The sequence below is a fragment of the Gorilla gorilla genome, chromosome 23 (assembly GCF_029281585.2).
Source record: "Gorilla gorilla gorilla isolate KB3781 chromosome 23, NHGRI_mGorGor1-v2.1_pri, whole genome shotgun sequence".
NCBI lineage: Eukaryota > Metazoa > Chordata > Mammalia > Primates > Hominidae > Gorilla > Gorilla gorilla.
In genome coordinates, this window is record NC_086018.1 from 41890777 (window position 1) to 41904098 (window position 13322).

The window sequence follows — 13322 nt, forward strand, 5'->3', positions numbered from 1 at the left end:
GTGTTTGGAATAGCGCCCGGCACTGGATAAGCACACAAACAATGGTTACTACGGTGATTGTTTTAATCAAGTGGCACACAATCAATGGCAACCGCTATGTTATTTATTTATTTATTTATTTATTTAATTTTGAGGCAGAGTCTCACTCTGTCACCCAGGCTGGGGTGCAGTGGCACAATCTCGGCTTACTGCAACCACCACCTCCCAGGTTCAAGCAATTATCCTGCCTCAGCCTCCCAAGTAGCTGGGACTACAGGCACGCACCACCACGCCGAGCTAATTTTTGTTATTTTTGGTAGAGACAGGGTTTCACCATGCTGCTCAGGCTGGTCTCGAACTCCTGGCCTCAGGTGATCTGCCCACCTCAGCCTCCCAAAGTGCTGGGATTACAGGCAGGAGCCACTGCGCCCATCCCTGTGTTACTGCTTTAATCACATGGCACATATCAGTGCCTTCTCATGCGAGCTCCTTGAGGGCCAGGTCCTCCATCTGTGCCTGGAAGAAGTGTGGCACAGTGTTTGTGGACTGAATGCTCAGCCCATGGCCTGGGTGGGTCATTTTCGGAGGAAGAGGTGGGAGGATCTGCTTCTCTTAGCTTCACATCCACCTCTTCCTTGACCTGGGAGTGAAGGGCAGCTTGCCCATGGGCACTGGGTGCAGAAGGCACCCTGGGACAGGCCAGCCCAGCCTCCCCTCCCACAGAGGTGGGTGGTACCGGGCTTTGCTGATCCCACACCAGGGGCAGCATCCTTGCCTCAAAGACCATGGGCCTGCACAGACTCACCCACCTGGTGGCAGGTACCCCAGGCTATCTCCATTGTGGGAAGGACCCAGCCCCAGCTGCAGGGGGTAATTAGAAGCCATGTGCTGACTCTGCTCCAGGAGGGAACCAGGTCACAGCAGGCACAGCCAGGAACATTTCACCCACAGTTGTGACTGTGCCGGAGGCAGACTGAGCCTCCCTGGAACAGTGGACCACCAGTGTGAGCTCAGGAAGGGAGGAGTTCAGGGGCTGGGAGTTCAGCGGGGACATGTTCCGGAGGTTTCAGAGAAAAAGCAAGGTTTGAGCAGGACCTTGGAGGTCGATCAAGGGTTCACCACGGGGAGAAAGGGAGATGGGCACAGAGGGAAGAGTTTGAGCAAAGGCACCAGGCAGGGAGGAGTAGGGAGGAGTGAGAAGCCAGCCAGCGGGAGAGAGCAGGCATGGCGGGGAGGGCAGGTGGTGCGGGGCTGTGGGAGGAAGCGTAAGGCCTGGAGCCAGGCTGAGTTTCTGCATGCTTGATGCTTCAGGAATTGGGTCTTGCATTTTGGTGTGGGCTGTCTGAGGCCCCCCAGAGACAGGAGGCAGCACAGAGCTCGGGGTGGGTGACTGGTCAACATCAAGTGGGAAAACAGTCCGGCTGGTGGCATCACCAGAATGATGGGGCTGGTGGCAAGTCTAGCAGAAAGTGTCCAGAAGCACGGCCTTCCCCAGCAGCACCATCTTCTCAGGGAGCTGCCCTGGAACCTGCAGCTGAACCAAGGCAGGCTCACTTCTGGGGTGGCTTGGGAGGTTGCAGGAAGGGCAGGACCCTGCAAGGGAAGATGTCGGGAGTTCAGGCTTGCTGGCTGTGTGACCCTCAGCAAGTCTCCTACCCTCTGTGTGTCTGCCTGACCTGGCCATCCACAGGACAGTTGTGGGCGAGCTGGTGTCAAGGAAGATGCACCTGGTCCACCCGGTCCTTTGTCATATTGTCCAGGCCTCTGGGCTTCCCATTCTTGGAAATAATGCTAATTCTATTACACCTCCCTAAATCCAAAGCAAACATAACCAAACGTACTGGGCCACCCTGAGGCCAGTCTTGCACAGAAGTGTCTCCAAAAGGAAGTGAGGTTTGCTTCCACAGAGCACTGGAGGCCCCTTGCAGGGTCTTCAAGGCAATAGGGGGCAACAGGTGGGTCCATCCTAGGTCCCTGCACTTACATTCCTAGTCTCCCAAACTCCCTGCTACAGGAAGAGGTGACTGGGAGGGGCTTGGGGGCTTCTTGGATGCTGGAAATGCTTCGTAGGTTGCTCTGATTACATGGTTGTTTACCCGCAAAAAACTTCCCCATGTGAATGTGATTGCATTCACAATCCACGTACTTGACCATGTGAATGTCATAAAGCTTAAAAAATAAGCCTTGGGCTGGGCAGGGTGGCTCACATCTATTCTCCCCGCCCTTTGGGAGGCTGAGGCAGGCGGATCACCTGAGGTCGGGAGTTCAAGACCAGCCAGCCAACATGGCGAAACCCCGTCTCTACTAAAAATACAAAAATTGGCCAGGTGCGGTGGTGTGCGCCTGTAATCCCAGCTACTCGGGAGGCTGAGGTAGGAGAATCACTTGAACCAGGAAGCAGAGTTTGCAGTGAGCTGAGATCTCACCACTGCACTCTAGCCTGGGTGACAGAGTGATACTCTGTCCCCGCCACAAAAAAAAGAAAAAGAAAAATTCAACGAATCCCTCACAAACTCTTATGAAAAATAGAGGAAGAAGGAACATTTCCCAACATATCCTATGATGCCAGTATTACCCAGATACCAAACCAGACAAAGACATTAGAAAAAAATAAGGTTAAAAACCAATATTTCTTATGTCTATAGGGAAAATTCTCAAGAATAGGAGTTCCAGACCAGCCTGGGCGATAAAGCGAGACCCCATCTCCACAAAAATAAAAATTAGCCAGGCTCACAGCTGTGGTCCCAGCTACTTGAAAGGCTGAGGCAGGAGGGTTGCCTGGTTCCAGGAGTCGGAGGCTGCAGTGAGCCGTGGTTGCAGTACTGCACTCCCACCTGGGCAACAAAGCGAGACCCCATCTTGGAAAAATAAAAATAAAAAGCCCCTCCCCACCAGCCACATGATTCTAGCTTGTCCCCTCCAAGCCCCCTCCCCTGCCTCCTGGACTCCACCTTTTCTTTTCCATGAGTCCCTCTGCCCCGGCATTTTCTCTCCAGGTAGAGCACCTGCCTCAGTCCCCCCGTTACTCCACTCAGTAGAACAGTGGTCCGAGCACGTCATGTTTGGGGCCTGGCCACATTCACCAATTGCTTACAGGCCTCTGGGTGTCACACACCTCAGTTTCCCCTCTGCAAGTGGAGATGTGGCACGACGGCCCTCATAGGGTTACCTTTGGGATTGAAAAGGATGACTGATGTCTGTAAAACACTGAGCAGGGTCCCTGGTACATGCTAGTTATCACTTACTCTTTTTAAATTCCTGTCACAATGTAAAGTCTGGGGAATTTTAGGTAAGTGGATTCAATCCCAGCCCCAGAAAAACTCCCTCCTCCAATCTGGGAAACAGGTGCTAATGACTGGTTTGACTAGTGTGCAAAATCAGCCAGGGGCCTCAGCACCTGCTGCTCTGCCCCAGCGGACAATGGGCACCCACGCATTTGCACTGCAACCCTGAGAGTGAGGGGAGGGTGTGGAGGATTGAAATGGCTCCTGTTGGGGGAGGGACATGGGGCAGCACTGGCTTCTGGCTGGGGCCCAGGGCGCTACCCAACTTCCACTAACCCGGGGTTTTCTGAGGGCAGGTCTGGGAAGGTGGGTGCTTGGTGTCACCAAGTGGGGAAGAGTGACCAGGCATCCATTATTTGGTGATAGGGACTGAGGGCTGATGTGTGCATGGTGACCTCCAGGAGGCACTAGGGGCCACGTGAACTGTGGCTTGTTTCCCGGACAGCAGAGGCACAAGGATGAGGGGCGACAGTCAGGTGGGGAAGGGCCGCTTCTGAGACCAGCCTGGGCAATGGAGTGAGACCCTGCCTCTCACCAGCCACACGGCTCTAGTTCATCCTCTCCAAGCCTTTCCTCTGCCTCCTGGACTCCTGGACTCCACCTTTTCTTTTTTAAGAGTCCTTCTACCCAACCCCGCCCCACCCCGTTTTCTTCCCAGGTACAGCACCTGCCTGGGTGCTTTTTATTTTGATATCATCTCTCATTTTCAGAAAAGTTGTGAGAATAGTACAGTGCTCATGGCTACCCTTTGCCAAGATTTCCTGATATTAGCATTTTTATTTATTTATTTTTTAATTTTTTTTTTTTTTTCAGACCGAGTCTCACTCTGTCACCCAGCCTGGAGTGCAATGGCACATTCTTGGCTCACTGCAACCTCGGCTCACTGCAACCTCTGCCTCCCGGGTTCAAGAGATTCTCCTGTCTCAGCCTCCAGCATAGCTGGGATTACAGGCTCACGTCACCATGCCCAGCTAATTTTGTTTGTTTGTTTGTTTGTTTTTGTGGGGGACAGAATCTTGTTCTGTTACCTAGGCTGGAGTGCAGTGGCTCCATCTCAGCTCATTGCAACCTCCGTCTTCCAGGTTCAAATGATTCTCCTGCCTCAGCCTCCTGAGTAAGTGGGACTACAGGCATGTGCCACCATGCCCAGTTAATTTTTGTATTTTTAGTAGAGACGGGGTTTCACCATGTTGGCCAGGCTGGTCTCGAACTCCTTACCTCAGATGATCAGCCTGCCTTGGCCTCCCAAAGTGCTGGGATTAAAGGTGTGAGCCACTGCGCCTGGCCCTGATATTAACATTTTTAAATAGGTTTGTTTAATACCAAAAAAAAAAAATTTTTTTTAAGTGGGATCCAGCAGAGATGGGCAAGGCAGGAGCTGTGGGGTGGATGGTACTGCAGGGGCCGGGTGGTAAGAGCAGTGCTGGGGGTGGGCACAGAACAGCCACAGGCATGGGTGAGCACCAAAGGCCCTGGATGCTGGAGCTGGGCACTGCTGTCAACTTCGTAAGATAAGAACAAGGAGTGAAATGTGGGGTCAGGTGTGCCCAGGAGGCCCCAGATCAGCCACCAGCTAACAGGAGGGGAAACTGAAGTGCAGAGGGAAACTGCTTAGTCAAGGTAATGTGGAGACTCCCAGTTCCTCCTCCTCCTCTCACTGCCTCCATCCCCAGGATTGGGAAGACCTCATCTCCCCTGTGCCCTGTCCACCTTTTTCCCTGATGCCCTAGGGCATAGGGCCAGGCAGCTGGGCCAGCCCTGGAGCAAGCTACGGACTAGGCAAGGGATCTGAGACATTGTAGAGAGGCAGCAAAATCCCAGGGCCTGACACAGCTCACCTTGACAGGTTGGTATTGATCCCGCCCTGCACCCTCGCAGGAGCTGACGCCACAGAAGCTTGCACAGCACTTGCTCTGAGTCACGGCTCCCACTCCACTCACTCCAGGACCTGGTCTGAGTCACGGCTCCCACCCCACTCACTCCAGGACCTGGACTGAGTCACGGCTCCCACCCCACTCACTCCAGGACCTGGACTGAGTCACGGCTCCCACCCCACTCACTCCAGGACCTGGTCTGAGTCACGGCTCCCACCCCACTCACTCCAGGACCTGGTCTGAGTCACGGCTCCCACCCCACTCACTCCAGGACCTGGGTGCCCAAACCCCTTTCCCCACATTCAAGTCCAAATGTCTCCTGACCCCTTTGAATTTCTGCCAGTCTCCTCCTCTGACCAGTCCAGGACTGCAGGCAGCCGGTTCCAGGATGCTGCCAAGTCTGACAACCGTTCTTCCAGCCCATGGTGCCCTAGATACCAGGACACTAGCTAGCCAGGCCATGAAGCCAGGAGCAGCCACGGCCTTAGGTCAGAGGCCCTCCTTGTGATCGGGATGGAGGGCAGCTTCCCACGGCCCTGGGCAGCTGCTGACAGCCCAGTGATGGGTGTGGAGCTGGGAGCTGGCCTTTTGGGGAACTGAGGACTTACCTGGCCTGGGAGAGCTGCTCAGGGCTGTTCTGGTTTCTGGGAATACAGCTGAGACCCAGACTGACCACTAGTCTCATGGGGTGTCCATCGTGTGAAACCGACCAAAATGAAATGAAAGGAAGAGAATGAAATAAAAGTCAGCAAGAGATGGGTCAGCTAGTGAGAAAGGCTGTAGCAGAGGCGTCATGGAGAGGGAGCTACTCCATATTTCGTGGTCAGGAAGGCTTCTTGGAGATGATGGGTTTGAAGCTGAGACCTAAATGACAAATAGGATATCTGGGGCTAGGGCCTCTGCCAGGCAGCAGAAGCAGCATAAGCAAAGATGTTAGAGCAGATTGGCTGTTCAAGGAAGCAGGACCCTGTGTGGGGGAGTGATAAGGAGGAGGGGGCCATGCTGGAGAGATGATGGCTGATGCAGATTGAGTGTGTAATGTCCCAGGCACCCCTGGAAGCATTTTACCCGGGTTAATTTCTTCAATCCTTGCAGCAAACCACTGCCATCAGCCCTGATTTACAGATTGGGAAATAGAGGCACAGTGAAATGTGAGATGAAGTAACTTTCTTTTTTTGTAGGGCAGGGGACGGAGTCTTGCTCTGTCACCAGGCTAGAGTGCAGTGGTGTGATCTCGGCTCACTGCAACCTCCACCTCCTGGGTTCAAACGATTCTCCTGCCTCAGCTTCCCACATAGCTGGGACTACAGGCACCTGCCACCATGCCTGGCTAATTTTTTTTTTTTTTTTTGTATTTTTAGTAGGGACGGGGTTTCACTATGTTGGCCAAGATGGTCTCGATTTCCTGACCTCATGATCTGCCCGCCTTGGCCTCCCAAAGTGCTGGGATTACAGGCATGAGCCACTGTGCCCGGTGGAGGTGAAGTAACTTTCTAATCATTAGCTGATTACCTCATGACAACTCAGGAGGTGAGGTGCTTGGATTATCTGCATTTCGCACTGAGGCCCAGGGAGATGGAGCAACTTGCCCAGGTTAACCCAGCTGGGAACTGGCAGGCAGAGTGGCTCCAGTCTGTGCCCCAGGCTGCCACCTGTCTTTTCAGGAGGCCCTGTTGTGGCAGAAAGCATTGCACAAGGGCTCTGGGTGGGCTGTCTCCTTCCCCTGGCCCCGGAAGCCCTCTCCTTGCCTGTCTTGGGTGGCTGTGTTGCCAGGCAGTCAGCATGGGCTTTGCAAACTGACAGACGTGTTTCTAATCTCAGCTCTGCCACTGACCAGGTCAGAGACCTTGAACAAGTCACTTGACCCTGCTGTGCCTGTGCCCTCTGTATCCCCTCCAAAGCTCAGGTTGAAATTTAATTGCCATTGTGACAGTATTAAGACATGGGACCTTTAAGAGGTAATCAGGGCCGGGTGTGGTGGCTCACACCTGTAATCCTAGCACTTTGGGAGGCCAAGCTGGGTGAATCGCCTGAGGTCAGGAGTCTGAGACCAGTCTGGCTGACATGGCAAAACCCCATCCCTACTAAAAACACAACAGAATTAGCTGTGCGTGACAGCAGGTGCCTGTAATCCCAGCTGCTTAGGAGGCTGAGGCAGGAGAATTGCTTGAACCTGGAAGGTGGAGGGTGCAGTGAGCTGAGATCACGCCATTGCACTCCAGCCATTATCCTGTGGGTCTGGCCTGTCTTGCTCTCCCTTCCTCTCCCTGTGCCATGTTATGATGCAGCCAGACATCCCTCACTTGATGTAGCTCCTCAGTCTTGAACTTCCCAGCCTCCAGAACTGTGAGCTAAATAAGTCCCTTTTCTTTATAAATGATTCAGTCTCAGGTTTTCTGTGATAGCAGCAGCAGACCGACTAAGACAGCACTTCAGTCTTCCCATCTGTGAAACAGAGGTGTTCAGGGCCACCTCTCCCTGAGCAATTGTGAGGATGAGATGAGGGATGTGCCAAAGGTGCTGGGCACAGCAGTGGCCGTCACGTCCCAGGACATGGGGATGGTGACTGTCTCCCACAGCAGGTTGCTCTACCTCCAGCTGCCAATCATGACAATAACCAAGCCACCAGCTCCTGGTGCCTTCTGAGGACTCAGCTCCAGAGAGCACTTAACCCTCGACACCCCTGCTGAGTGGCAGGCATATCACCCCCGCTTAACAGGGAGCTGAGACTCAGAAAGTTTGCGTAAATAACCCAGGGCCCAGCAGCCAGGAAATGTCAGTGCCAGGATCAGAACGGGGGGGGTCAGAAACCCTCCAGTCACACTTGCCCTGTGGTTCCAGAATCGTGCTTTCCTTTCTGTGCGCACCCCACACTCCCCTGCACAGGGACCTGGAAGCCACTAGGCCCCTCACAGAACATGAGCTCAGATAGGAGCACCCCACGAAGCCTGGGCTCCATCCTCCTGGAGGGGGAAAATAAAGCTTCCTGGCTTGGAAGACAAGGAGGAGGGGATGGGGACTGAGCCCCCAGCAGAGCCCTCTCAGGGCCCAGAGCCAGCCAGCAACACAGTCAGGGAGAAAGTTGCCCAGGAGCTTTGTCTCCAGCACTCTCTGGGTACCCATCATGGGTAGGGGTGGGCTTGGGGGGCTCCAGGTAACCAGCCAAGGGCTGTATGGACAGACCACCCCTGGAACCCGGGCTGCCAAGAGACACGGCACCCAGTGGGGGAGGTGCCAAGCCTGGCATTGGCCAGGGTGCTGGACAAGCCATAGCGTGGCTTGGTGGCCCAGTGAGCAGGCAGAGGAGGCCACAGGAGAGACAAAGGCAGCTAAGGAGTGGGAGCAGGAACCAGGGCCTTGTCACCCTGCCATCACCTTGTCATCAAGCCCACGAGTACCTGTCACCCTGCCAGGGCAGACACCTGAGAGGGGCTTTTTTTTTCTTTTTGAGACAGTCTTGCTCTGTCGCCCAGGCTGGAGTGCAGTAGCATGGTTTCAGCTCATTGCAACCTCCACCTCCCAGGTTGAAGTGATTCTCCTGCCTCAGCCTTCCAAGTAGCAGTGATTACAGACACCTGCCACCATGCCTGGCTGATTTTTGTATTTTTGGTACAGACGGGATTTCACCATGTTGGCCAGGCTGGTCTCGACCTCCTGATCTCCTGTGATCCGCCTGCCTCAGCCTCCCAAAGTGCTGAGATTACAGGTGTGAGCCACTGCGCCTGGCTGAGAGAGGCTCTTGATGCCTTCTCACTCACCCTTGGCTGGTGGCCACCTCCCACCAATTCTCCCTCCTCAATCCTGACCCAGTCTTTGTTCCATGGTCCAGCCACCCTCCCTCTCACCGTAAGTGCCTGCTGGTGCTGTAGCCTTCCAACTGGACCACCCCCTCTCTCCCCCATTTCCCCATTGGATTATTTGGGGACCAGCCCACCAAGGACAGCCTTCAGCTTCTGTGTTCTTCCAAGTGCTTGGCAGAGGTTGGAGCCCCTTTGTGTTTCCTGCAACCCCGGTTCTCACTTGTGCTCTTAAGAAAAAAACTCATCTGAGACTATCCACTTGTTCTCACACGAGGACCACTGTGCTCAGGTCACACAAATGCAGCGTGGATCCCAGCCTGGCTTCTGATTCCCCATGACCTTCAGGAGCCGACCCTTGCTCCCTGGTCCTGGGCATCTGTGGAGCCCCAGCTCCGAGCCAAGCCACCTGGGTCTCTTGCCCCACCTTCCTCTCTGGGTGACAGGCACCCTACCCCACCTCGGGACTATTTCTAGAGGCAAGAAATTCCCCTAGCAGGCTCAAGTTCCTGCTGCTCTTTATTTGGGAGCAGCTGCTTGTTTCTTGCTCTGTGGGATAACCTGAAATCTGATATCTGCACCTGCCCATTGGCTCAGCCTAAGTGCTCATTTCCGGGTGCTGCCTTTTCTGCCAGAAAGAGGTCCAGCCATTTCCACTCTGCTTGCGCCTCAGAAAGCCTGGGCAGCAGTCCAGGGCTCCCCAGTGGATTGCACCCAGCTTGCTGCCGGTGCGGCAGGGGTCCTGGTCTCAAGGGGAAGATGCATCCTTAAAGCTGGTCTGGTCTCTAGCTGCCCTGTGTCCCTCTTCATGGTTTCTTTAAGAGGCGTCTGTTTTGCTCATCACAAATGACTCCAGGTCACTTTAAATGCATGTGAGGCTTTTCAGGCTGAGCCCAGTGGTTCATGCCTATGATCCCAGCACTTTGGGATGCTGCGGCAGGAGAATCTCTTGAGGCCAAAAGTTTGAGGTTAAATAAGTAAATAAATGTAAGACTTTTATAAAAAGATTACTTATGTGTTTCTACATACTGATCCACATTTTGAAAACAAATTCCAGTCGTTTTGGTATGCCTAAAATTGTTCCAATTTTGTTTTGTTTTGTTTTGTTTTTGAGACAGGGTCTGGCTCTGTTGCCCAGGCTGGAGTGCAGTGGCGTGGTTATGGCTCACTGCAGCCTCAACCTTGTGGGTTCAAGTGATCCTCCCACTTCAGCCTCCCAAATAGCTGGGACTACAGGTGCGCGTCACCACACCCAGATCGTTTTTTAAATTTTTTTGTAGAGGAAAGGGTCTCCCTATTTTGTCCAGGCTGGCCTCAAACCCCTAGGCTCAAGCAGTCCTCCCACCTCAGCCTCCCAAATGCTGGGATTACAGGCATGACAGCCACTGTGCCCAGCCTAAAATTGTTCCAGTTATAAAGACTGGATTTCAAGGGGGTGGGGTTGCTTTAGAATCACCTTCCCCAAACCACGTGTTCCCTATGCTGCCCCCGACCCAACACACACAGATTCTTAAATACCTCCTCCTCCCCACAGCCGTGGCCCAGTCGCCTGTCAGAGCTGACGATCCTTACTGAGGACTGCGGTTGCAGCCCCCGGGGGCCAGCCTGCCCTGCAAACACACCGGGGTGGAAGAGGGTTGAGAGCAGACCCTGAAGCAGCTTTTTTTTTTTTTTTTTTTTTTTTTTTTGAGACGGAATCTTGTTCTGTCACCCAGACTGGAGTGCAGGGGTGTGGTCTCGGCTCACTGCCAGCTCCGCCTCCCGGGTTCACACCATTCTCCTGCCTCATCCTCCTGAGTAGCTGGGATTACAGGCGCCCACCACCACACCCAGCTAATTTTTGGTATTTTTAGTAGAAACGGGGTTTCACCATGTTAGCCAGGATGGTCTCGATCTCCTGACCTCGAATGAGCCACACACCTCGCCTCCCAAAGTGCTGGGACGCCTGGCCCTGAAGCAGCTTTTATGGAGAGGCACAGTGAAAGGAAAGATTGGCTGAGAGATCATGGTGGCCAGCCGGGGGAAGAGGCAGTGGAGAGAGACAGGGCTGATTTGCGAGGGACGTGGTGGGGACTGGAAGGGCTGGGGTGGGAGCTGGGTGTGGATACCAGGTCAGGAGGAGTTGTTTTCGCAGGCCGGACTCCTTCTGTTCATTAAAAGTATTTCTAGGCCAGACGCAGTGGCTCACGTCTCTAATCTCAGCACTTTGGGAAGCCAAGGCAGGCCGATCACCTGAGGCCAGCAGTTCGAGACCAGCCTGGCCAACATGGTGAAAACCCGTCTCTACTAAAAATACAAAAAATTAGCCGAGTGTGATGGTGCACGCCTGTAATCCCAGCTACTCGAGAGGCTGAAGCAGGGGAATTGCTTGAACCCAGGAGACAGAGGCTGTAGTGTGTGGGGACCAGCCCCACAGGGTTGGTGGGTCTCTCCCTGTGTGCGGCGATGAGAGAGTGTAGAAATAAAGGCACAAGACAAAGAGATAAGAGAAAAGACAGCTGGGCCCGGGGGACCACTACCACCAATGCACGGAGACCGGTAGTGGCCCCGAATGTCTGGCTGCGCTGTTATTTATTGTATACAAGGCAGAAGGGGCAGGGTAAAGAATGTGAGTCACCTCCAATGATAGGTAAGGTCACGTGGGTCACATGTCCACTGGACAGGGGACCCTTCCCTGCCTGGCAGCCGAGGCAGAGAAGGAGAGGAGACAGAGAGAAAGACAGCTTACGCCATTATTTCTGCATACCAGGGACTATTAGTATTTTCACTAATTGACTACTGCTATCTAGAAGGCAGAGCCAGGTGTACAGGATGGAACATGAAGGCGGACTAGGAGCATGACCACTGAAGCACAGCATCACAGGGAGACGGTTAGGCCTCCGGATAACTGCGGGCGAGCCTGACTGATGCCAGGCCCTCCACAAGAGGTGGAGAGCAGAGTCTTCTCTAAACTCCCCCGGGGAAAGGGAGACCCGCTTTCCCGGTCTGCTAAGTAGCGGGTGTTGTTCCTTGACACCTTTTGCTACCGCTAGACCACGGTCCGCCTGGTAACGGGCATCTTCCCAGACGCTGGCGTCACCGCTAGACCAAGGAGCCCTCTGGTGGCCCTGTCCGGGCATAACAGAAGGCTCGCACTCTTGTCTTCCGGTCACACCTCACTATGTCCCCTCAGCTCCTATCTCTGTATGGCCTGGTTTTTCCTAGGCTATGATTATAGAGCGAGGATTATTATAATATTGGAATAAAAAGTAATTGCTACAAACTAATGATTAATGATATTCATATATAATCATATCTAAGATCTATATCTGGTATAACTATTCTTGTTTTATATTTTATTATACTGGAACAGCTCGTGTCCTCTGTCTCTTGCCTTGGTGCCTGGGTGGCTTGCCACCCACAGTAGTGAGCCGAGATCACACCATTGCACTACAGAGTGAGACTCCATCTCAAAAAAAAAAAAAAGTATTTCTGGTCTCTTCCCATCCAGCCCTGAGGGAAGCCGTGGGGCAGAGAGTTGCTTGTGGCTCATGCCGGCCGCCTCCTACCAGTGCATCCTGTCTCGGCACTGGCCACCTGGTCAGACGTGAGCGGCTCTGCCCAGGGGCTTGTCAGTCACCAGGGGAGGGGACTGTGGCATTGAGAACAATGGGTTGTGCTGCTAAGCCAGACAGGCTGGCAGAGGGCACAAGGCTGGCAGAGGGCACAAGGCTGGCAGAGGGCACAAGGCTGGCAGGGGCACAAGGCTGGCAGAGGGCACAAGGCTGGCAGGGCCAGACACCGGGGGTTCTGAGGCCAGGGCCAGAAGGGATGCTTCCCTCCCGCACTCATCCATCAGCCTCCTTGGCCTGCCCCAGGGAGTGTGTGCAGGTGCATGCAACATCACCTCCTCTGAGAAGCCCGCCCTGACTCCCCTTCCTCCCTCCCACCTGAGGTGGCCATTCCCTTAGTGAGATAATCTGACAACCTGGGTTCAAACGCTGGTTCCACCTCTTAGCTAGCTGTGGGTCCTGGGTACGATGCTCTGGGCCTCAGTTTCCTCATCCATAGAAGGGAGGTAATAGTATCACGTATCTCGTGAAGTTACTATGATGAGCATGACACAAAATCCAGGTGCACCCCCTGCCCTCAGTGCCTACGACGTAGCGTGCTGTCACAGTACACGCCATTGTAATTCGTTATTAAAGCCACAATTGTCCTGTACTACTCTGCTGGAGCTCTTCCTATTTTTGATTATACATTTATGTGTTTTGGCCACCAACCCAGAAACTTCCAGAAAGCAGGGACCATGAATCACTCTGGAAAACAGTGTTAGTTATAACCTTAGCAGTCACAGTGATTGTAACGCTAACAGTTACTGTTTCTTGAACATTTACCCCATGCCAGGC